Genomic DNA, 23859 nt, shown 5'->3' on the forward strand with positions numbered 1-23859 from the left:
ATCACTTTAATTTGAAGAGAAAGAAATTGAGGCTAAGTAACTGTCCATAGGCACATAGCTCATGAGTTTAAGATTTAGGCTCAGGTCTTTCAGATTCCAAAGTCTGTATTTTTTTCCTAGGCCAAGCTGCCTACAAAAATGAGATTGTGATATTGTCCAAAGTCGGCTAAATTGAGTAGATCTTTGACTCTTTTCATTCTCTGTATGGGTTATAGCACTACCTTCATAATCTCTCTTATAAATCACCTTATGTGAAACCTGCTTTTTACAGTCAATACATAACTGGGTAGTTTTAGACTTGGGTTCTTTGTTAATTATTATGGTTATGTTTAAGTCCAAATAAAGCTTCATGATAAGATAAAGAGGCCAACTGAATGTGGGTTGACCATTAAAGCTGGAAGGATTGATTTCTGACATAATTATGGGGGAAATAAATTCTTATCAGAAACTGAGTTAGCAGTTGACAGGGCTGTCCTGGCACTAAACCTGTAGCCTTTCTTCTCGAGGAAGGTGACCCTCTGGGAGCATGTTAGACCCATTCACAGAGATTTCATTTCAGAGTCGATCATTGTCTTTTCCATTTCAGAGGCTCATCCAGCAGTTTACTAAATGGTATCCCCACCGTGGCCTCAAAGAGCTCTGTCTCCTTCTGTGAGCCTTCTTCTCCTTCCCAGGAAATTGCTTCAGTCCTGGTGGAATACTGCAGACTGTAAAAGCTCCTCAACTTCCTGTGTTCTAAAAGGTATTCAGTAACAATTCAAAATTAAGGGGCGGCACAGTAGAATGGTAGAAAAACACGGAGGAAGGCAGACCTAGGTTTGAATTGTGGGTCCTCTTCTTAGTAGCTATGTGGACATGGGTTAGTTAGTTAACCTCTCTGGTAGTCAGTTTCCAGATTTGGATAGATCTCTAGAAAAGAGGGTGACAAATTCTACCTCAGAGGTTTGCTGCGGATATTGAATGAGGTGAAGTATGTAGAAAATCTTCAGTGCAATAATGCAATTAGAATCTATTGATGTAGGTCTGCCATGAATGACTACAGGCTGCACACTGCTTGACTCTAGGGGGTGACATTCACACTGTGCTCAGTGCCATGCAGTGAATAATCTTTATAACCATAGTCATCCTACTGAAGAATTTACCATACTGCCCAGTGCAAAGAAAGCATATATATAAAAAAGCAGTCATTATCATTATTATTAGCCCTCCAGTGAGATTTTCATACTGGTTACTCACTCTTGTTTTTTCTTTTTAAATTATTTACTATATTAGGTAATCTACCTAACTAAAGTTCATGTTCATCCAAACTGAACAGTTTCTGCAATAGCCTACCACCATTTTGGACACAGCAACCTATAGGTAAGTTCTGATCTGGACTCCTGGATATTGTCCCCAGTCTTGGAACTAGAGATTAGCCTTTTCATTTGCCTAGGAAATGGAATCAAAGGTCATAGAGGAAATGCATGAACAGAGTTTAGGAGATGGAGAACCTGCTTTTTGGGGTGAGGATGAAAGTTGCAGACTATCAAACTTGAACTTGAAAATTGTGGTGATCTTCTTGAACATCTGTTTCCTAGTCACAGAAGAAGAAAAAAGTATTTAAAAGTGATGGCAAAAAGACTTCAAGGATCAATAGAACTTCTTGCTAGAGAATTTGGCACTTCTTTGGAGAAGATCTCTGATAGCTACAATCTATAATTTGATTGTCAAGCATTAATATGAATTTATGAATGCTGAACTTTAGGTGCAACCAAATCCCATTTATAACTGCGAGATAATCATTTTGTGGACCTTAAACTGCATTGATTTTAAATAACTTGAAACCACACCTACATTTTTAATGTACTGCTTTGCTCTCACTTTATAAGGCGATTCTTACCCAAACTAGTAGATGCGCTATTTGCTCCATCCCTTTAGAAGTACATCGGGGGTATTAGGTCTAACATTTAAGTCTCTAATCCATCTTGAATTAATTTTCGTATAAGGAGTAAGGAAAGGATCCAGTTTCAGCTTTCTACTTATGGCTAGCCAATTTTCCCAGCACCATTTATTAAATAGGGGATCCTTTCCCCATTTCTTGTTTCTCTCAGGTTTGTCAAAGATCAGATGGCTGTAGATGTGTGGTATTATTTCTGAGGACTCTGTTCTGTTCCATTGGTCTATATCTCTGTTTTGGTACCAGTACCATGCTGTTTTGGTTACTGTAGCCTTGTAGTATAGTTTGAAGTCAGGTAGCGTGATGCCTCCAGCTTTGTTCTTTTGACTTAGAATTGTCTTGGAGATGCGGGCTCTTTTTTGGTTCCATATGAACTTTAAAGCAGTTTTTTCCAATTCTGTGAAGAAACTCATTGGTAGCTTGATGGGGATGGCATTGAATCTATAAATTACCTTGGGCAGTATGGCCATTTTCACGATTTTGATTCTTCCTATCCATGAGCATGGTATGTTCTTCCATTTGTTTGTGTCCTCTTTTATTTCACTGAGCAGTGGTTTGTAGTTCTCCTTGAAGAGGTCCTTTACATCCCTTGTAAGTTGGATTCCTAGGTATTTTATTCTCTTTGAAGCAATTGTGAATGGAAGTTCATTCCTGATTTGGCTCTCTGTTTGTCTGTTACTGGTGTATAAGAATGCTTGTGATTTTTGCACATTAATTTTGTATCCTGAGACTTTGCTGAAGTTGCTTATCAGCTTAAGGAGATTTTGGGCTGAGACAATGGGGTTTTCTAAATATACAATCATGTCATCTGCAAAGAGGGACAATTTGACCTCTTCTTTTCCTAACTGAATACCCTTGATTTCTTTCTCTTGCCTAATTGCCCTAGCCAGAACTTCCAACACTATGTTGAATAGGAGTGGTGAGAGAGGGCATCCCTGTCTTGTGCCAGTTTTCAAAGGGAATTTTTCCAGTTTTTGCCCATTCAGTATGATATTGGCTGTGGGTTTGTCATAAATAGCTCTTATTATTTTGAGGTACGTTCCATCAATACCGAATTTATTGAGCGTTTTTAGCATGAAGGGCTGTTGAATTTTGTCAAAAGCCTTTTCTGCATCTATTGAGATAATCATGTGGTTCTTGTCTTTGGTTCTGTTTATATGCTGGCATGTTCTCACTCATAGGTGGGAACTGAACAATGAGATCACTTGGACTCAGGAAGGGGAACATCACACACAGGGGCCTATCATGGGGAGGGGGGAGGGGGAGGGATTGCATTGGGAGTTATACCTGATGTAAATGACGAGTTGATGGGTGCAGCACACCAACATGGCACAAGTATACATATGTAACAAACCTGCACGTTATGCACATGTACCCTACAACTTAAAGTATAATAATAATAAATAAATTAAAAAAAAAAAAAGTAGTACATCGGGGGAAGAAAAGGGAAGAGAAAACTGGGAAATTGCACCCATTCAGAAATCACGAAGAGGCTGGGCTTTTGCCCATCATATGTGACTTTTTTTTGAAACATGATTTTTGAAATGATTTAAAACATAAGTTGTTGTAGGTTTGAATTATACAGCTCAAGTGAAGGGGTGTAGGATGTATGTGGAGGGTAAGGGATGAAGGTTGGAACAATTACTATTTGTGAGGTCCAAGCTGTTCATGTATTTGTTTAATTCTCATAACACTTCTGTAAAACTAGGGTTATTGTTGCCATTTAACAAGGAGAAAAGCCAGGCTCTAAGAAGAAAATTAATCTGCCCAAAGTCATAGCTTTGTTCTCTTCAGAATAAAACCGTTACTTAAAAGGTAAAACTATAATGTTATTTTCTTTACTGAAGATATCACAAATGGTATATTTCTAAAAGGACAATTTCTTTGCCATTTGTTTATTTACTTATTTTTACCTGCTATACAGAGGCAGAGAGACTGGGAAACCTCAAATAGGATGCTAATTAAAAAGGTGGAGTTTAGGTCCAACAGCTTAATAATATTCTGGTTCAGAAATCTTACTGCAGTGGTTCAGGCTAGAGATAATGAAAGTCCAAATTGAAGCAGTAACTGTTAACAGTGGCAGGAAAGGGATGAATATGAGAGATTTTTGGATATAGAATTGGCAAAAAGTGGTATACTAGTTAAAGGTCGTTGTAGATGATGATAATAATGACTTTTTTGTGTGTGTGGAAGATAACGAAAACTGACTGGTGGAATTAAGAAGGAAAGATTTATCAGAAGGATTCCAGGGTAGCTCATCCAATTAAAGAAAGAACTGAATATTCAAATTTTGGAAATGCAGAAATCAAGGGCTGTCTAGGGAACTCAGCAGTGAGCCTCCACATATCTTTTTTCTAGAGTATTGCCATTAGGGTTATTGACTTCGAATCTATGGTTCGTTACTTTTATTATTGGTCTCAATTAAAGACTTCATTGTATCTATGCCCTTTGCTCTGTAACTCTGTAGCCCCCACTCATGGTGAGTCTGAAATTGGTCATGGAACAGTAGTGAATATGGTGTCAGCAAAAACTTGAATAACACTTGCAGAAATAGTTTGGCTCTGTGTCCCCACTCAAATCTCATCTCGAATTGTAATCACATGTTGAGAGAGGGATCTGGTGGGAGGTGACTGGATCATGGGGGCGGTTTTCCCCCATGCTGTTCTCATGGTAGTGAGTGAGTGCTCATGAGATCTGATGGTTTAAAAGTGTTTGGCAGTTCCCCTCGTTCTCTCTGTCTCTCCTGCCGCCATGTAAGATGTACCTTGCTTCCTGTTCACCTTCTGCCGTGATCGTGAGGTTCTTGAAACCTCCCCAGCCATACAGAACTGTAGGTCAACCAAACCTCTTTTCTTTTTAAGTTACCCAGTCTCAGGTAGTTCTTTATAACACTGTGAGAGTAGACTAATACACTTTCAGATTTCCACTTTCTTGGTTGCTCCCTGTCTTTGCCATGAGAATATGCCTGGGCTAGCCTAATGGATGATGTGGCACAAGAAATGGAGCTATGACATCCCATATTTCTGAGCTGAACCCCCAGCTATGAGAGAAAACCCATACGAAAACTGCATATCCAACCTGCAGCTGACTGCCGACACATGGGTGAGCCCCACCAGACCTAGTTCAGATCAGCAGAACTGTCCAGCTACACACAGGCTCATGAGAAAAAACAAATTGTTGCTCTAAGTAAATTTTGTGGGTGTTTGTTACACAGCAACGGCCGACTGATATATCACCTCTGTGTCTCTGAATTCAAATTTCAATTTCTTGAATAAAAGAATTTGTTTGATTCAGCTTGGTTCTTATGTCATAGCTCTGGATAATATAGCTGTGACCAGAGGGCAGTTGGCATGGCTAAAAGGAGAAAAATTTGTGAATTGGAAAAACACCCCACCTGGTAATTTATTACATACGAGAAGGGTTGAGATAAAATGGAGAGTCCAAACTCCTGGAATATTTGTAATTACTTCCAAAGATTCACCAAACCCATGAGAAGAAAGGGAAATTGAGAATCAGCATTGGGGAAATTGCTTGTTCATAAGGAGCCAAAAATGACCGGTCCAGAACTATGAAGGATTTGATTGAATGGAGATCATAGAAAGGACACTGTTTTTTTTTTTACTTCTGCATCTTCAGTGCCTAGCAAAGTATAGTACACACTCTCCTTCCTCTACAGGAGGAGAAGGGCATCAAAAGACGTGCTTAAAATAAAGTATCAGCTGTTGCTATTGAAAAGAGAGGGGCCAAATGTTGCTGGTTACAAATATATCGATGCATGGTAATGAGAGGTCTACATTGTATTAAACATTATTAACAGTAGGAATCTGTGCCAGAAACAAAAACATTTGTATTATCACATAATACACTAACATTTTTTTAGGCAACCAACTGATGAACCACCTCCATGTGGTGTGTATCTCACTGTGCTTACATCTTGCTTGCCATAATCACAGAATTTTAGACCTGGAGGGCACTTAAACCCTCTGGCTAGAGATGTTATGGCACAATCCCAGATATACTCAATCAGCACCTAATTACTGAGCTCAAGCCATGTACCTTGCACACACAGAAGGTGCGAGCAGTTCCAGGAGTCAGGTACTTATTATGACTGGTTAGTTAGTGATTAATGTGATCTTAATCACGTTAGTCAATTTCTTCATTTTCATTTCTCATATTTCACCAGGCTCTGCTTGCATATCTGGGCTCAGTCTCTATACTCTCACTGAAAGCCTGAGAGGAATGCATTGAGAGGATGGCATGGGGAAGCACTTTATCCTATGTGAGGTCTTGAGGTTAGTGGCATTTAAACTCTCATCTCCCTTCTTTCCCTCCCTTATTACATCTCTGTCTTTCTGTTTCCCTTCCCTACCTCCTTCCTTCCTTCCCTTCTTATCCCTTCTTTCTTTTCCTCCTTTCCTCCCTTCCTTTCTTTGCTCTTTTTCCTTCCTTCCTTCCTTCCTTCCTTCCTTCCTTCCTTCCTTCCTTCCTTCCTCCCTTCCTCCCTCCCTCCCTCCCTCCCTCCCTCCCTCCCTCCCTCCCTCCCTCCCTCCCTCCTTCCTTCCTTCCTTCCTTCCTTCCTTCCTTCCTTCCTTCCTTCCTTCCTTCCTTCCTTCCCTGATTAAGCCCTGGGTTCAAAACGTGGTATTTATCACATGTTCTCACTTATAAATGGTAGCTAAATGTCGGGTACACATGGATAAAACCATGGAAATCATAGACACTGGGGACTCCAAAAAGGGGGCTGCTGGGAAGGGAATGAGGGTTGAAAAATTATCTGCTGGGTACAATGTTCACTATTAAGGTGCTGGGTATCCTAGAAGCCCAAACTTCAGCATTATGCAGTTTAATCCATGTAACAAACTTGCACATGTACCCTGAATTTAAAATAAAATTCAATGAAAGTGTCATGTAGTACTAAGGACACCTTTCCAGACTCTGATCCCCCATGTTGGTCAAAATCTAGCATATATGGTTTTTTTAAAAAAGACATTTTACTCAGATCTGAGACAGAAACAATTACAGAAAACTGTGGTTCCTATATTGTTCTAGTTGTTGACATAAAATCTCATTTAATCCATACAGCAACTTTACAAAATAGATATTATTATCCTGATTAGTAGATAATAGAAATAAGGCTCAGAAGAGTAGGTAATTTCCTCAAGGTCACATAACCGAGATGTGACACAACTGGGATTTGAGTGCTTGTTCTGAGAGTTATGACTACAAAACTTGTGTTCATTTTTCTGCACATGACAACAGATCCATGACCCCTTAGTCAAATTTCCACTCATAAAATGAGACATAGTTTCTGTGTTATTTAGCTATTGCTATAATAGAGCTGCATGACAAGCAACCCCAAAACTCATTGGCTCATAGCAGTAAACATTTATTTTTCTCACACATGAATCTGTAAGTTGATTGGTATTTGACTTATTTCAGCTGGACCTGGATGGATTCAAGTAGGTTTGGCTCTGCCAGGCAGGTTGGGTGCAGGTCTATTCCAAATGTCTTCTCAATTTCCTTCTACCAGAATCCTAGACATCTTCTCATAGTGAATGATAGGAGTGCAAGAGAGCCATCCAAGTCATGGGAACCCTCTAAAGCCACTGCCCACAGTAAAATGTTGATTAACATTTTATTGGTCAAAGCAAGTCACATGGCCAGCTGAGCTCAGAGAGTCAGGGAAGTGTAGTCCACCCATGTGGTGAAGAACTATAAACTATAAAGTTATATGATAACATGTGTAATTCTATAACCGAGAAGGAGTGAAAAGCTGGGAGCAGTAATTCAGTCTACCATAGTCCCAGACCCTCAAGACGGACAAGTTAAGTGTGTGAGTTGGGGATCTATTAGCTTTGCCACTTCCTGTCCATGAAGCATTTTACCTAACATGCATCTTTTCTGAGCCTTCATCTGTGATGGAATGGTCACAATAATCCCTGTTCAGTATTCCTCACAAACTTACTGTATGGGGCCAGGTGCGGTGGCTCATGCCTGTAATCCCAGCACTTTGGGAGGCCGAGGTGGGCGGATCACGAGGTCAGGAGATTGAGACCATCCTGGCCAATATGATGAAACCTCATTTCTACTGGGAAAAAAAAAAAATGAGCCAGGCATGGTGGTGTGCGCCTGTAGTCTCGGTTACTCAGGAGGCTGAGGCAGGAGAATCACTTGAACCTGGGAGGCGGAGGCTGCAGTGAGCCAAGAAGGCACCACTGCACTTCAGCCTGGGAGACAGAGTCTTACTCTGTCTCAAGAAAACAAACAAACAACAAACAAACAAACAAAAACCAAACTTATGTGTAGCTCTGAGAGATCAAATTGAACTTCTTTATGAACTTTATTTCAGACTCAAAGTTATATTGCCATGTATGTATGTATTATTATTGTTATTATTACCATTATTACCATTATTATTATTAAGGGTAAAAATACCCTTAATTAGGATATTTTTGAAGTTTTGTTGGGTACCACCTGGTAGTCTACAGTTGGAGAACCCAGTGGTCTGTAGGCTGTGGCATTAATGCTCATAGATTGTGTGATAGCATTGATGGTTTGGTTTCAGGTATTATTAAGTTATTTGTTTATGATATTTAATAAAAGCAGGCACTGTTTTGTCTGCAGCCCATCAGAGGCAGTACCAGCATTCCATTTCTTTGGGTGTGGTTTTCATTTGGGGCAGCCCCGAGTGGGAATGAGGGCCTTTGTTGGTTCGTGGTCTTCGTCTATTTCACCTAAGTGGTCTGCAGTCTGCCAGAGCTTGAGAGCCCTACTTCCCGTGAGTGCACGACTCCCAGGCTGAAAGCATTCACACAATTTCTATTGCTTCATAATGGGCTGAATTCTCTCTCCATCAGACAAACACAAATAGTGCTTGAGGTGAGGCAGAAAGTGCAATAGGTATCCTCTGCCAGAGCCAACTAGCTGCAAGTGTGGATGAAAAATAATATCTCCCCAAAGAAAGAAACCACAACAATGATAGGGGGAAGAGGGAGGCAGAAATTACTATTATAAACTGAAAAGAAAATCCGTAAGATAAACCTAAACATATTTTTACAAGGTTTGCATATTTTTTCAGTTCACCTCAAATCTATGAAATTCAATTCTCTGCAAGTCAGTCCAATCAATATTTGTTGAGACTAGTATCAGAAACACAGGGATGAGCTTTCACTCCAAAATGACTAATACATGAACTCTGTCCTTAAGAAACTCTAGGCTAGGTGCGGTAGCCCATGCTTGTAATCCTAGCACTTTGGGAGGCCGAGGCGGGTGGATCACGAGGTCGGGAGTTCAAGACCAGCCTGGCCAACATAGTGAAGCCCTGTCTCTACTAAAAATGCAAAAATTATCTGGGCACAGTGGCAGGTGCCTATAATCCCAGCTACTCAGGAGACTGAGGCAGGAGAATCGCTTGAACCCGGGAGGTGGAAGTTGCAGTGAGCTGAGATCTAGCCACTGCACTCCAACCTGGGTGACAGAGCTAGACTCTGCCTCAAAAAAAAAAAAAAAGAAAAAAAAAAAAGAAACTTCAGCCAGTGGTGAGCACCACCCAACCCCCACATCCCAGACACACACACATGAGAAGTCAGCAGGTAGGAGTGAGGCAGACTGTTGTCGAGTTCCTGGAACAAAGTCTCGACCTCACTGAGTTTGTTTCCTCATCTGTAAAATGGGGACAATATTGTGCATCTCACAGACTTCATCTGATGCCATTAATTTATTTTAAAAATATTAACTAAGCCCCCTGTTTTGATTCAGGAGATGTGGCAGCCTTTTAGGATCCCACAGACTTACACAGGAGGCATATATTAAACAAATAAGCACAAAGCAATGATTCCTAATTTTAAAAGTTCTGCCCTGACTATATTCAGGATATGTGGGATAGAAGGGTATGGCGTACAGGGTGTTTAAAGGACTTATTGTAGGCTAGACGGTCATACATTGCTTCCCTTTTAACACACATAGGAAGCATGCTTGTAACTTTGCAAGGTGTACACACAGCGTGGGTGTTGGCTGGGTTGAGGATGTGGGAATGTTTCAGGGAGAGGGAATAACAAGCAAAGAGGCTCTGGTGAGAGGGAGGATTGCACCGTGGGAAGTAAGAGAAGTCAGCATGGCGGGAATGTAGCGAGAGGGCTGAAGGGATAGACATGGGCTACAAATTGTAATGCGGGTTTGGATTTTGTCCTAAGACCACTGTGAAGCTATCATAGGGATTTAAATGGGGCGGTGAGGCTAGGATTTGATGGGCTACAGTATGGGCAGTGATTGGGAAGAAGGCAAAGCAGCTGTGGGGAGGCCAGTAGGTAAGTGTACTGCAATCTTCCGGGAGAGAGGTGATACTGGCCCCTCCGTAGTAGGAGTAGGGGTCGAGAAAAAGACAGTCTAGAAACAATCTTAGGAGGTCACCAATGTCAAGGGCACTACTGATCTACAAGTTGTTGCAAAATTCACTGGTCAATTTTTTGCCCTCCTGTTGCTCTACATTCGACACAAGCTGATTATATTGATTATGTCCTTCTTGAAGCATTCATTTCCCTGTGTTTCTGGGATACCACCATTTCTTGGAGTTCCCTTAATGCACTGGCCACTTCTTTGTCTGCTTTGCTGCATCTCTTGAATATTCAAGACTTACAAATTATTTTCCTTTCTTTGAGTCACTCCCTACCAAATTATTATTTCCATTCTAACTTCCTCCTGACTTGTATACCCAGTTGCAAACTCCATTCAGATATTTAAATCCAAAATGAAGCATTAATTCCACTCCTTGTCTTCTAGGTCTTAGCGCTCCATTCCTCCAGTTGCTTTGAGCAAAAGCACTTCGATATCACCCTCGACCCCCTTTTTTTTTTCTCATAATTCACATTCAGTCCCTCGACACACTCTGGAAGCTTATTTTAGGCTGAGTGCCTTCATGACTTCAAGTAATGATGTCCCTGTGTCCACATTCTTTGCAATGTGGCTTTTCAGTTCCTCCCATCAGCTGTGGAGTCTATTTCCCCACCTTTGAATAGGGGTTAATTTTGTGACTCACTCTGCCAAGAGAGTGAAAGGCTTCATATATAAATGAACAATATCCAGACTGTATATAAAAATAGACCCATAGCCAGCAGCACCCCGCCCAGGAAAAGAAACAATAACTTTCATAACTATTGGCCACAAATAATCAGGACTTGATTAATAACTGACAACTTTCCTAATTTTTGCTCCTGCTTCCAAATTAGAACCAACTGGGTGAAGCTAAATATGCACCCCCAACCAATCACATAAGATGCCCCACTCCCAGTTAGCTCACCTATAGTTTCTCCATGCAACAACCTACAATTGCAGCTCACCTGAGGCCTTCTCTTTTTTTCCACTAGAAAGCTTCCCACACCTCTTCCTGTCTTTGAATCTCTGTCATATGCAAATGACAGTGGCTGACTTCCCTGCTCTATCAAGCTCTGAATAAAAAGCCTTTGCTTGTTCTCATTTGGGTGGTCTTCCTTTATTCCCAGAAGACTACAGTAGTAACAATGTGCCCATTGTATGTTTGTGTCTCAAGAAGCCTTTCGGGCAGTTAGCAGTTCTGCTCTTCTCTCTTGCTTTTCTGCTATTACCATGAGAACAAGCCAGGCCAACATCCTGGGAATTCAAGGGCTTGCTGGAGTTCAAAAGACTATATGGAACAGGGTCAGACGTACTTTTGTAATAGACTACACTTTGCAATAGAGCCGCCTGAAAGTAAGAAGCCAAAATAAGGAAGCAGAGAAATTTAGAAGGTTAATTCTGCAGTTATTTGGGTGATAGGAAGATATGCAAAGTATTTAGCTTCCCAGTTAACAACTGAGCTGGCTGGGGTTAGTGATAACTTGGTTTTCTCTTTTGGTGACTACAAGAAGTGGAGGAGGCAGGCTCACTCCAGGAGTCTAGGCTGTGATGCTGCTTGTAGGAGCTACTGCTAAAGCCCCAAGCCAATCAGCTTCTATTTCATGTTGATCTTTTGAGGGTGGAAACCTATTGGAGAGGAGCATGAGCAAAGCCATTGTATTTGCTGGGGCGTTTTAAATATTGCTGAGATAGGAAATACTGTGTTTTACAGAGCCATGAATGAATTCTTTGTGTGTTTATAAATGCTTAAAAAGCACAGTCATGCATGGATTAACAACGGGGATACATTGAGAAATGGATCCTTAGATGATTTGGTTGATGTGAGAATATCATAGACTATACTTACACAAACCTAGGAATTATAGCCTACTACACACCTAGGCTACATGGTGTGGCCTATTGCTTCTAGGCTACAAACATGGACAGCATGTACTGAGTACCGTAGGCAACTATAATGCAATGGCGAATGTTTTGTAGCTAAACCTATCTAAACATAGAAAAGGTACAGTACAAATATGGTATAAAAGATTTAAAAATGGTATACCTGCATAGGGGACATATCATAAATGGACTGAAAGTTGCCCTGGGTGAGTGAGTGCGTGAGGGGTGAGTGAATGTGAAGTCCGAGGACATTACTGTACACTATGGTAGATTTTATAAATTGTAAACTTAGGCTACACAAAATTGATAAAGAAATTTTCTTTCTTCATTAATAATGAACCTTAGCTTATCATAACTTTCTTACTTTATAAACCTTTGAATTTTTGGAACATTTTGACTCTGGTAATAATAACACAAACGCGTTGTATAGTGGTAAAAAATATTTTCTTTCTTTATATTTTTAGTCTATAAACTCTCCTAAAATTTTATTTATTTATTTATTTATTTTACTTTTTAAACTTTTTGTTAAAGGCTAAAGCACAAATACGTTAGTGTAGGCCTACCTGGGGTCTGGATCACCAATATCACTGTCTTCTACCTCCACATCTTGTCCAAATGGAAGGTCTGCAGGGGCAGTAACACACGTGGAGCTGTCATCTCCTATGATCACAATGCCTTCTTCTGGAAGACCTCCTGAAGGACCTTCTTGAGGCTGGTTTACAGTTAACATCTTTGTTGTAATAAACAGAGAATTACACTATGAAATAATGAACAAGTCACTGCAGTAGGTTTGTTTACACCAGCCTTCCAACCAACATGTGAATTATATACTGTGCTGTGACTTGTAACAGCTATGCTGTCACTAGGTGATAGAAACTTTTCAGCTTCATTATAATCTTATGGGACCACTGTCAAATATGCAGTTGGCAGAAACATCCTTATGTGGAACATGACTGTTCTGAAAAGGACTGTTCTGAAAAGGAAAAACAAATATACATTTAGCCTGGGAAGCCTTCTAGGTACGATGAGCATAACAACATCCCTGAGTTGAGATTTCTGTTGTAGAAAGCAGCTTCAAATAAGCCTTCATGAGGACGCAAAGGTTTGCAACGATGACTAGCAAAAAGCCACAATTTGCATTGCCCAGACCAAAGCTTACTGAAAACGTAAACATGAAACTCAATATGAACCATGTGGCCTAGATTTTTAGCTATCAACATTTTTTTCTTTCTCTTTCCCCCACCTTGTACAAAGAATACTTTGATTTCTTCCATTCCATTTATTTTTCTTTGCAACTTGCATGAAACACAGGCACCATGCACATGTACTTTGTTTGGGATCCAGTGTTCCTGTCTTTACAAGTCAATCCCTGATGATAGATAGGGAGCAGCCAGTTACTGAGTGCAAGAGCTTTCTTTTTCCCTGTGAAGTTCACTAAGAAGTACCCAAGCGGCTGTCTGCAGTTCATTATTACCTGATAGGGCCTGGCTGGTGACCTTTCACTTCTGATCTGCAGATCTAACTCTAGCATTGTTTTTAGTGAGCGTGCAACAACTTGGGGATCATCTGTATTATTGGATATCCTCAGAAGATTTTGTTTGCTCTCTTTCTGTCGAACAAGCAAAGTGATAATGTTGATGTCTCGTGAAAGTCTTTGTACCATTGTTTATCATTAAAATAGCTATGTCTAAAATCCTGTGGGCTTACATAGAAAATACCTAAGTGTAGCCAAACACATGTCAGGCATTCCAGGTTCAAAGCCTAGGTAGGCGAGTTGGGGCAAGTTGTTCACTGGGCTACAGTTTCTTTGGCTACAAAGAGATGCGGTTGCCAAAGTCTCTCCATCTCTAATGTTGGATAACATCAACTATGTGCAAATTATAAATTTAGAATTCTGCAGAAATCCTAAATTCCACGTTTTGAGTGCTTATTATATAGTTAAGGGATTTTAAGACAGTCATTTAACAAACACCAACTGCCCTCATCCCATGCACTGGGCATGCTTCTAGGTGCTGGAATAGGACAGGGAGCAAGACAGACATGATTCTTACAATCCCTGGGCAAATGTGCTGGTGGTAAAACTGGCCTAAGGTCCCACCCTGATTAATTAATAAAGCTAGTTTTGAACCCAGGTCTATATGATTACAACATGCTTGTTCTTATTCCCTAAGCTTTATTGTCTCCTGACATTGAAAGACCTAGACTTTTGGTCCCTGGCTTTGTCTTACAGGGACACAAATGTGGTAGTGATGGTTAGGAGGGCCTTTTCATTCTTGAAGTTTAGCCCAATAGGAATTCAATATATTCATTGAAAAAGCATCTGTTGACTGTCACCATAATTCTGGGAATATGGGAAATTGTAGCATGACACTGTATTTCTATTTATACCTTCCTCATATCAGTGCAGAGTTAATATTGAGTCCTATTTTCCCAACATTTATGCTACTTCCCCTGTACTTTACCTCTGTAATAGGTCTGCTATTAAGATAAGTGAGGACATTATGAATTCTCCTGAAAGAATAGACTCTATAAAATTAAATATTTCTTCCACTTAGTGTCAGATCAGTGTGGTCTTCAGCAAAGACGTCACACTCAGAATAAAAACCAGCAACAAAAACAACAAATGAACAGAACTCAGCATTACAATTTACCAGCCTTTTGACTTTGGCTCACACAACTTATCTGATTCCCTATCACAGAATTTTGTCTGTTTGTACCTAAAATAAGACATAATCTGTTAAGTGCTTAGCATAGTGTCTGAAGCTATTAAAGGTATTCAGTAAATACTCGTTCCCTTCTCCCTCTAGAAGGAAAGGGCACACTGCATTGCCAGCCTGCCCTCAGCCACCTGGAGGCTTACCACAAAAAGAGCTGAGCTGAGGCTTTCAGCATTAGACAACAGTTAGGTAAGTTAAAGATAGTTTCACTTCAGGATGTGATTTCTATACATTTATTCACATTTTTATACCATACCCATTTTATAGATGAAGAAAACTAAGGAACAAAGAAACATTGTTTACCCAGCATCATCCTGGTTAGGGCTAGAAATATTAAGCCCTACAGTAATGAATTGGATGAAAGGTGTTTGAAGCCACCCTTGTTGTTGTCTTCATCATAGGCAGATACCTACCAAAGGGAAAATGTGTTTATTGTGAGCTTTCCGTCCCTTTCTCTGATGTCACTGTAGAATATATCCAGGAGGATGTGGATAGTTCCTCGGAATGTGGTACTAACCGAGCAGGGACAACTATCTCTTTCTTTGATCAGAGGTCAAAGAGCTGATGTGCTATCTATGATCCGGACACCAAGGAAAGGACCAAGGTAAATGCACTATGTAGAGGCTGGGGGACTTTTGATTCCTCTCCACACTATCGGCAGGAATGGCTTACATTGTGAAAACAGGACATTTGTTGAAAAGTGGCTTGATACATCCAAATTAAGACATAGTAGAACTGGAGTAAGAACATTTGTTTCTCCATTAATGATCCTAGATTATCTTAAAACCAAAATATTATAGGTTTAACAAATTTCAGTGTACCAGACACTTGCCTTTAAATTACTTCCTTTATTCATCTGAACAGTCTTGTAAAGTAAGACAGGCGTTAGCACATTTTACTGATGAGAAAACAGAGGCTTTGAAGCTCAGTTAATTTGCCCCAAGTTGCTCAGTTGGTTAAGAGGTGAGCTGGATATTATGAACCTTCTCTTAGCCATGAGTTACCTAATTTCAGGTAACTTTAGCAACATGTCCATGAAGCTTGTCCTTAGGATCACAAGTCCAGTGCCTTTGTGGCAGTGGACGAGGGCTAAACTCTCAAGGGTTTCCAGAATTAACCTGTGGCCATGTGTTGAAGTCTGGTGGGATGAGCCGAGTCGGTGCTCCATCGGGTTTACTCTGTGCCCTTGTTCCTTAAGGCCAAGAGAGGATGTCCCCTCCAGTCTGTGCCTTTCAGTGTCTCAGTCTGGTGGCTTCCCTGCAGTTGCAGTGACAACTGTGGTTGCACAATCACTCCCTTCACCCTCAGGCACCCGTTGACTTCTGACCTTCCCTGAAGATTTGCTCCATGGATAACCTGCTGTCCAGACAGCCTGTTTATAGGAGGACAGCCCCACATTGTTTGTGTCATGAACTGCCAGCCATTGTCCATCTTCCCCCACATCTCATCTGTCATTTGGGCTTGTGTCAAAAGCAGGGTCAATTAACTTCCTACAGAGATGTTAACATGGCAGACACAAATTGATTTATTTGTTTTAGCCAGGCCAGTTTTTGCCATGAGCATCCCAGGTAGAAGGGATAGTTGCTCCTGGAGACTACATGTCAAGATTGATTGCTCTTTTATTTTGGAAGAAATACAACGTAAATAGTAGATGTGGGCAGATGGAAATTTGTCTGATAGATTGGTGCCGTCCAAAACCTGAATGGATTGCTTCCTCCTTATGGTATTTCTACTTTACAGCATCAACCTCCACTTCTCCATGCCATAATATTTCTTTGTAAGAGAGCACCTGCTCGATCTTGGTTACTGTTATCCTTGCTATTTATCTAATGGCTCTATCCAGAAACAAATTATCATCCTTATCAACCTTCTTATATAAACTATCCTTTTATCAACCTCCTTACTTAATCTAAATGGTCATTACATAATGTTGGTTCTACCTCTGAAATTGTCTCTCCTCTATACCTTCTGCTACCTCCTTTTCCACTTAGCCATACTTCAGGCTACCATCTCTTCTACAGTGATCATTGCTATCACCTTCTACCAGGCCCTGCAGTTTGAACTTCTCCAATCAATTCTCCAGTCTAGTCTTGATTGAAGGGCAGAGTTAATCATATTACTTCTCTGCTTAAAAGCCTCAATGAATCTGCTGCCTAAAGAATGAAATCCCAAGCAGGCCAGATGTGACAGCTCATGACCGTAATCCCAGCACTTCGGGAGGCAAAACTGAGTGAATGACAAGCCCAGGAGTTCAAGACCAGCCTGGACAACAAAGTGATATCCTGTCTGTATAAAAAACAAACAAACAGTATGAAGTCCCAACATTTATGCATTTCTTATAAGGCTCTTTATTGTGGGGAAAGGACTCCCTGTTCAACAAATGGTGTTGGGATAACTGGCTAGCCATTTACAGAAGAACAAAGCTGGGCTTCTACTTTCACCATACACAAAAATTAACTCAAGGTAGATTAAAGATTTAAATGCAAGACTTCGAACTGTAAGAATCCTAGAAGGAAATCTACGAAACCCTATTCTGGACCTTGGCCTTGGGAAGGAATTTACGATTTAGTCCTCAAAAGCAATTACAACAAAAACAGAATATGACAAATAGGACCTAATTGAACTAAAGAGTTTTGCACAGAGAGAAAAGACACTATCAACAAAGTAAACAGACAACCTACAGAATGAGCACAAATATTTGTAAACTAGGCATTGGACAAAAATCTATAAGGAACTTAAATATCTGAACCAGCAAAAAATAAATACGCCCATTAAAAATGAACAAAAGATATGAACAGACAGTTCTCAAAAGAAAACATACATGTGGCCGAGCATATGAAAAATTGCTCCACATCACTAATCATCAGGGAAATGCAAATCAAAACCACAGTGAGATACCATCTCACATCAGTCAGAGTGGCTATTATTAAAAAGTTGAAGAACAACAGATGCTGGTGAGGCTGCATAGAAAAAGAATCACTTATGTGCTGTGTGTAGGAATGTAAATTAGTTCAGCCACTGTGGGAAGCAGTTTGGAGATATCTCAAAGAACTTCAAGCAGACTACCATTTGACACAGCAATCCCATTACTGAATATATACCCATAAGAAAATAACTAGTTCTACCAAAAAGACACATACACTAGTATATTCATTGCAGCACTATTCATAATAGCAAAGACATGGATTTAACCTACACACTCATAAATGGTGGACTGGATAAAGAAACTGTGGTACACATACACCATGGAATACTACTTAGTTACAAAAAAAAAAAAAAAAAATGGAATCATGTCCTTTGTAGGAACATGGATGCAGCTGGAGGCCATTATCTGAAGCAATTTAATGCAGGAACAGAAAACCAAATACTGCTTGTTCTGTTTTAACTGAAAGCTAACCAATGAGCACTAATGGACATGAAGATGGCAACAATGGACGCTGGGGACTACTTAGGGCTGCAGGGGCAAGGGTTGAAAAAATAACTATTAGATACTATGCTTAGTATTTGGGTGACGAGATCAATTGCACCCTAAACCTTAGCATCATGCAGTATACTCAGGTAACAAACCTGCCCGTATACTCCCCTGAATCTAAAATGAAAGTTGAAATTTTTAAAGAAAAATAAAACTGTCCATTATACAAGCTCTGTGTACCTATGCAATCTTTTTCATAGTCATTCTGTTCTTTGAAGCAATGCCAAACTCTTACTTTTCCAGAAATATGCTATAATATTTTGTGTAATTATATCTTTGCACATGTTCCCTTTGTCTGAAAGAATATTTTCTTTTTTTGTCACTTGGAAAACTCTTATTCATCCTTCAAGATCCAATTCAAATATCACACCTTTAGACCAGTCTTTTATCCCTAACTTGAATTTACTAACATCATTTTCCTTACACTCTGCCTCTATTATAGCAAGTGTCCCACTGAATTACATTTAGTTACTTAAATGATTGTTCTGCTACTAGCTTTGAATCTTCAAGAGGAGGAATCATGTCTTATATATCATTATATACCTATCACTTTGCAAGGTGGTGATGCATAATAAATTCTCAGTAAATATTTTAGAATTATATGAAGTGATTACCTCCCAGATCTCATTGCCAACAAAGAGTTAGAGCTGTTTCAAATGCAAAGAAATTACTTACTCCTCCTATGATGCTTTATATCTTTGATTCTTCGCACACATTTCCTCTGCTTGTGACCACGCCACTTGTCGCTTAAAGAAGTCTTATGTACTCTTCTTAGCACAAATGTCATTGCCTCCTTGAAGCCTTTCTTTACTTTCCTAGGTAAAATTAATCATTCTTTCCTTGGGTTTCTCACTGTACAATGTATATGCTTATTTCATTCTTTTATTGTAGTTAGCTCAATGTTTTTCTAAATAATACTTTAAAAAATCATGAAGTGTAAATTAGTTCAATCATTATGGAAGACAATGTGGTGATTCCTCAAGGATCTAGAACCAGAAATACCATTTGACCCAGCAATCCCATTACTGGGTATATACCCAAAGGATTATAAATCATTCTGCTATAAAGACACATGCACATGTATGTCTATTGCAGCACTGTTCACAATAGCAAAGACTTGGAACCAACCCAAATGCCCAACAACGAGAGACTGGATTAAGAAAATGTGGCACATGTACATCATGGGATACTATGCAGCCATGAAAAAGGATGAGTTCATGTTCTTTTCAGGGACATGGATGAAACTGGAAACCATCATTCTCAGCAAACTAACACAGGAACAGAAAACCAAACACTGAATGCTCTCACTCATAAGTGGGAGTTGAACAATGAGAACACAGGGACACGGGGAGGAGGAACATCACACACTGGAGCCTGTTGGTGGGTGGGAGGCTAGGGGATGGATAGCATTAGGGATAGCATCTACCTAATGTAGATGATGGGTTGATGGGCACCGCAAACCACCATGGCACTTGTATACTTATGAAACAAACCTGCACGTTCTGCACATGTATCCCAGAACTTAAAGTATAATAATAATAAAAGTAAGTAAAATAAAATAAAAATCATTATTAAGCAAAAAAATGCACATTTCCTTCATTCTACCAGAATTAGTTGTAGCTTCTTTTGTAGGTTCATAGCATGTATTTCTAAGCCTTCCATATGACTTGTCTTAGAGTATAATAGTTATTTGCTTATGTGTTTGTAAGATGTTAAGCTCCTTGAGGGAAGATTTGTGCTTTATTCATCTTACTTTTCTTATTGCCTACCAGGACACCTGGCACATAGGTGCTAAGCAATTACACATTAAATTGAATTGAAATGAACAAACGAACAAAATGAAAAAATGAACAAAACTATAAGATGTTTGAGAATAGTGATTTTACCTTACTCCTTGATTTTACCAAAGTAACCATAGGAGGGAGATTAAAAAAAAAAAAAAGAAAGAATAGCCTTTGGTTGTGCCTATTTGACAACTGGAAACATTTCTGAAATAAAACAAGAGCTGTATTATTGTTGACTTGTCACTAGAATGTCCCTAACGTTTAAAAATAAAGCTCCAGCCAGGTATGGTGGTTCACGCCTGTAATCCCAGAACTTTGGGAGGCTGAGGTGGATGAATCACAAGGTCAGAAGATCAAGACCATCCTGGCTAACATGGTGAAACCCTGTCTCTACTAAAAATACAAAAAATTAGCCGGGCGTGGTGGCAGGCGCCTGTAGTCCCAGCTACTCGGGAGGCTGAGGCAGGAGAATGGTGTGAAGCTGGCAGGCAGAGCTTGCAGTGAGCCGAGATGGCGCCACTGCACTCCAGCCTGGGTGACAGAGTGAGACTCCATCTCAAATAAATAAATAAACAAATAAATACATAAATAAAGTTCCCTCTATTATGGCTCCTGTGCTGGAGCTACATGTACTCTGCAGTGGGAACTTACAGACAGACCTTGTTAATGCGCTTCTAGTAAAGTGAGTTAACGCCTATGAAAAAACAATGTTGAATTCAAATATTCCAAACTTTTGCTCTAGACCAAACACTCAGGAGATGATCTTAGGATGTAAAATGAGTCTTCTATTAAAATGTTCATTTGTCTCTTAAGATGGCTCAATTAGAATTAACCTGTTTCTTTTTACTGCAGGTAACCCATCTACCTGCAGTAGTTGGTTCTTTTTTTTTTTTTTTCTGAAACAGAGTCTTGCTCTGTCACCCAGGCTGGAGTGCAGTGGTGTGATCTTGCCTCACTGCAACCTCTGTCTCGAGTTCAAGTGATTCTCCTGCCTCAGCCGAGTAGCTGGGACTACAGGCACATACCTCCACACTTGGCTAATTTTTGCATTTTTAGTAAAGTCGGGGTTTTGCCATGTTGGCCAGGCTGGTCTTGAGCCCACCATCAAGAACCAACATAATTTAAGGTTAAGGTGTAATTATAACATATAATTGCCACAGAGGCAGTAAAGAATAGTATTTAAGAAGATGGGCCCTGGAAGTAGAGGTTCTATGTTCAACTCTCAGGGATGTTGCTTTCTAACAGAGTATGAATTCCAAGTCTCCTAACTACTTTTCCTCATCTGCAAAAATGGGTCTACCTTAGTGGGCTGTGCATAAAATATACATGAGTTGCTGTTTGAAAAATCCTTAGAACCGTGCCTTGTACACAGTAAGAAATGCTATGTAACTATTTATGAAATCACTTCCTTCCCTTGAGTCTTTTGGGGCGTAGTTTTCCACCTAAAATTTTCTTATTCATGCTCTTTTTCTACTTAAGGGTTTATTTCTAGTTGCATTCTATTTCAACCTTGAAGACTTTGATGATCAATCCTGCCTCAGTCACATTTCCTAAATTTGAATTATACCCCAAACACATGGTAAAATCCTTGATACTCTTTACTCCATTACTGTCTATTGGGTGTCAAACAGTGACTCAAGGGACAACTATTGGGGGCTTAGCTATGTGTCAAGCCAAACCCATGGAATTTTCTAATTAAAAATCTGTGTGCAGAGAAGTTCTGCAGGCAGATGGTCTAAGAACAAGGAAGAACTTAAAAAATTCCTCAAGAGAGGCTCAAATCAATTACTGTGTATGCAGATGTGTGCCTAATCCTCCCAGATAGCGGGAACTCTCTAAGACCACGGGGAATCCTCATTACATTGGACAAAAAAAATTCAAAACGTTTTAAAATTTAAATCTTTAAAAATTTTACTAGTAAAATTAAAAATTTAAAGATTAAAAAATTAAAGTATTTGTTCAGTAGTCCTATGTGGACTTTGTCTAAGGCAGTGAAGAGCTAAAGTAATCCTGACTCTCAGAGGATTGTGAGAAGGCCCCAATGACCTAGAGTGGAAAGTAGAGGCATTGTTTGAATGTAGGAGAGAGATTTGATTAGATTGAGAGTGTGTGTTGTCTACTTGGACGGTTTGAGTCGACCTGCACAGAGTGGATGAAATTCCCTGTTAGTTTTATGTTTACAGTTTATATTCCTTCAATTTGTAATGTCTGGTAGAGTAGACTAGTCACATGTGGTTTCTTCTGAGCACTTGAAATGTGGTCATTCTGAGTTGAGATGTGTTGTAAGTATAAAAGACATATTGGGTTTCAAAGACTTAGTATGAAAGAAAGAAGATAGAATATCTCATGAATGTTTTTATATTGATTACATGTTAAAATGATAATATTGCAGATGTATTAAGTTAAATAAAATATATTTTAATAATTTTTTTCTAAGGTGGCTACTAAAACATTTAAAATTACACATGTGGCCCACATTATATTTCCCTTGGACAACTTTCCTTTAAAGTATGATTTTGAAAGGCTATAAGAACATATTGAGAACATATAATGTGCTAGGCCTTGTGCAAGTTGTTTGCGATTAAAAGATAAATCAGATGAATCTCACAGTTTGAGATGGAAACAGATGTGTAAGCACCTATCTACGATGCAAGGTAATGAATATGCACTTGGGCAGCAGTATTGTGTGGAAAAAAGGTATGAGGTTGGGTTATATGGGGCTGAATTTGAATTCTAATTCTTCTACCTGCTGGTGGCATAAAGGAGACATTTATTTGCCTCTCTGATTTTCAGTCTTTTTATCTGTATAATGGTAATGATTATATCAGCTTATTTTATTTGTGGTTAGTATTTGCATAGCTCTTAACAGGTGTTCAATAAATGAGTTAGTGTCATTTGGTTATATGATCAAAGTTCTTTGGTGCTATGGGAAAAGAGAAAATGAAGTGCCTAATGACTAATGTTGAGAAAGTGGAATAGGTGAGGCTTACAGAAAAATGTCATTCATCTGGAGTATTAGATGATCATTAGGCATTTAGAGAATGGATGGCAAAATTAGGGACAATAATAAAAAGGAAATTTACATGCTCATAAATTTCTCACTGTTCTAAGTATTGTACCTGTGATAGCTCATTTGAACCTTTCAGAAGTGCTATGTGGTAGGCACTTTAATTATGTTCCTATTTTGCAGGTGAGAAGAATGGGCACAAAGAAGTAACTTCTCCAAGGTCACACAGCTAAGAAGAAGCACAACGGAGGTTGGATCTAGGCACTTAGGCTCCAGAGTCCATGCTCCTAAGCACTCTACTCTGCTACCTGAAGAGGAACCATCCAGAGCAGGGCAGTGGGAGAACCTAGCAGACTGTCCGTCATGGTTGGAATACATGAGGAGGGTACCATGGTGGCATATATGAGGGAAGAGACCTGATGAGTGAGGATGGAGATTGCCTAGAGGTGAGACTGAAGAGGGTAATAAGGGTTTACTAGTGAGGGACTTTGGTTGCCATACTAAGGAATATGGACTTGATTCTATAAACCGTGAAGAACCATGGAGGATTTCCAAATCGGGTAGTGGTATGAACAGGGTTTTATTTTAGAAAGAGAATTCTAGTAGCAGGATGGAGATTAGGAAGGAGCAGATAGAGGATAGAAGCAAGGAGACTGCTTAGAAGAACACTAGAGTATTGAAGTAGTCCAGGC

Source organism: Macaca fascicularis, chromosome 5 (assembly GCF_037993035.2).
Source record: "Macaca fascicularis isolate 582-1 chromosome 5, T2T-MFA8v1.1".
Lineage (NCBI taxonomy): Eukaryota > Metazoa > Chordata > Mammalia > Primates > Cercopithecidae > Macaca > Macaca fascicularis.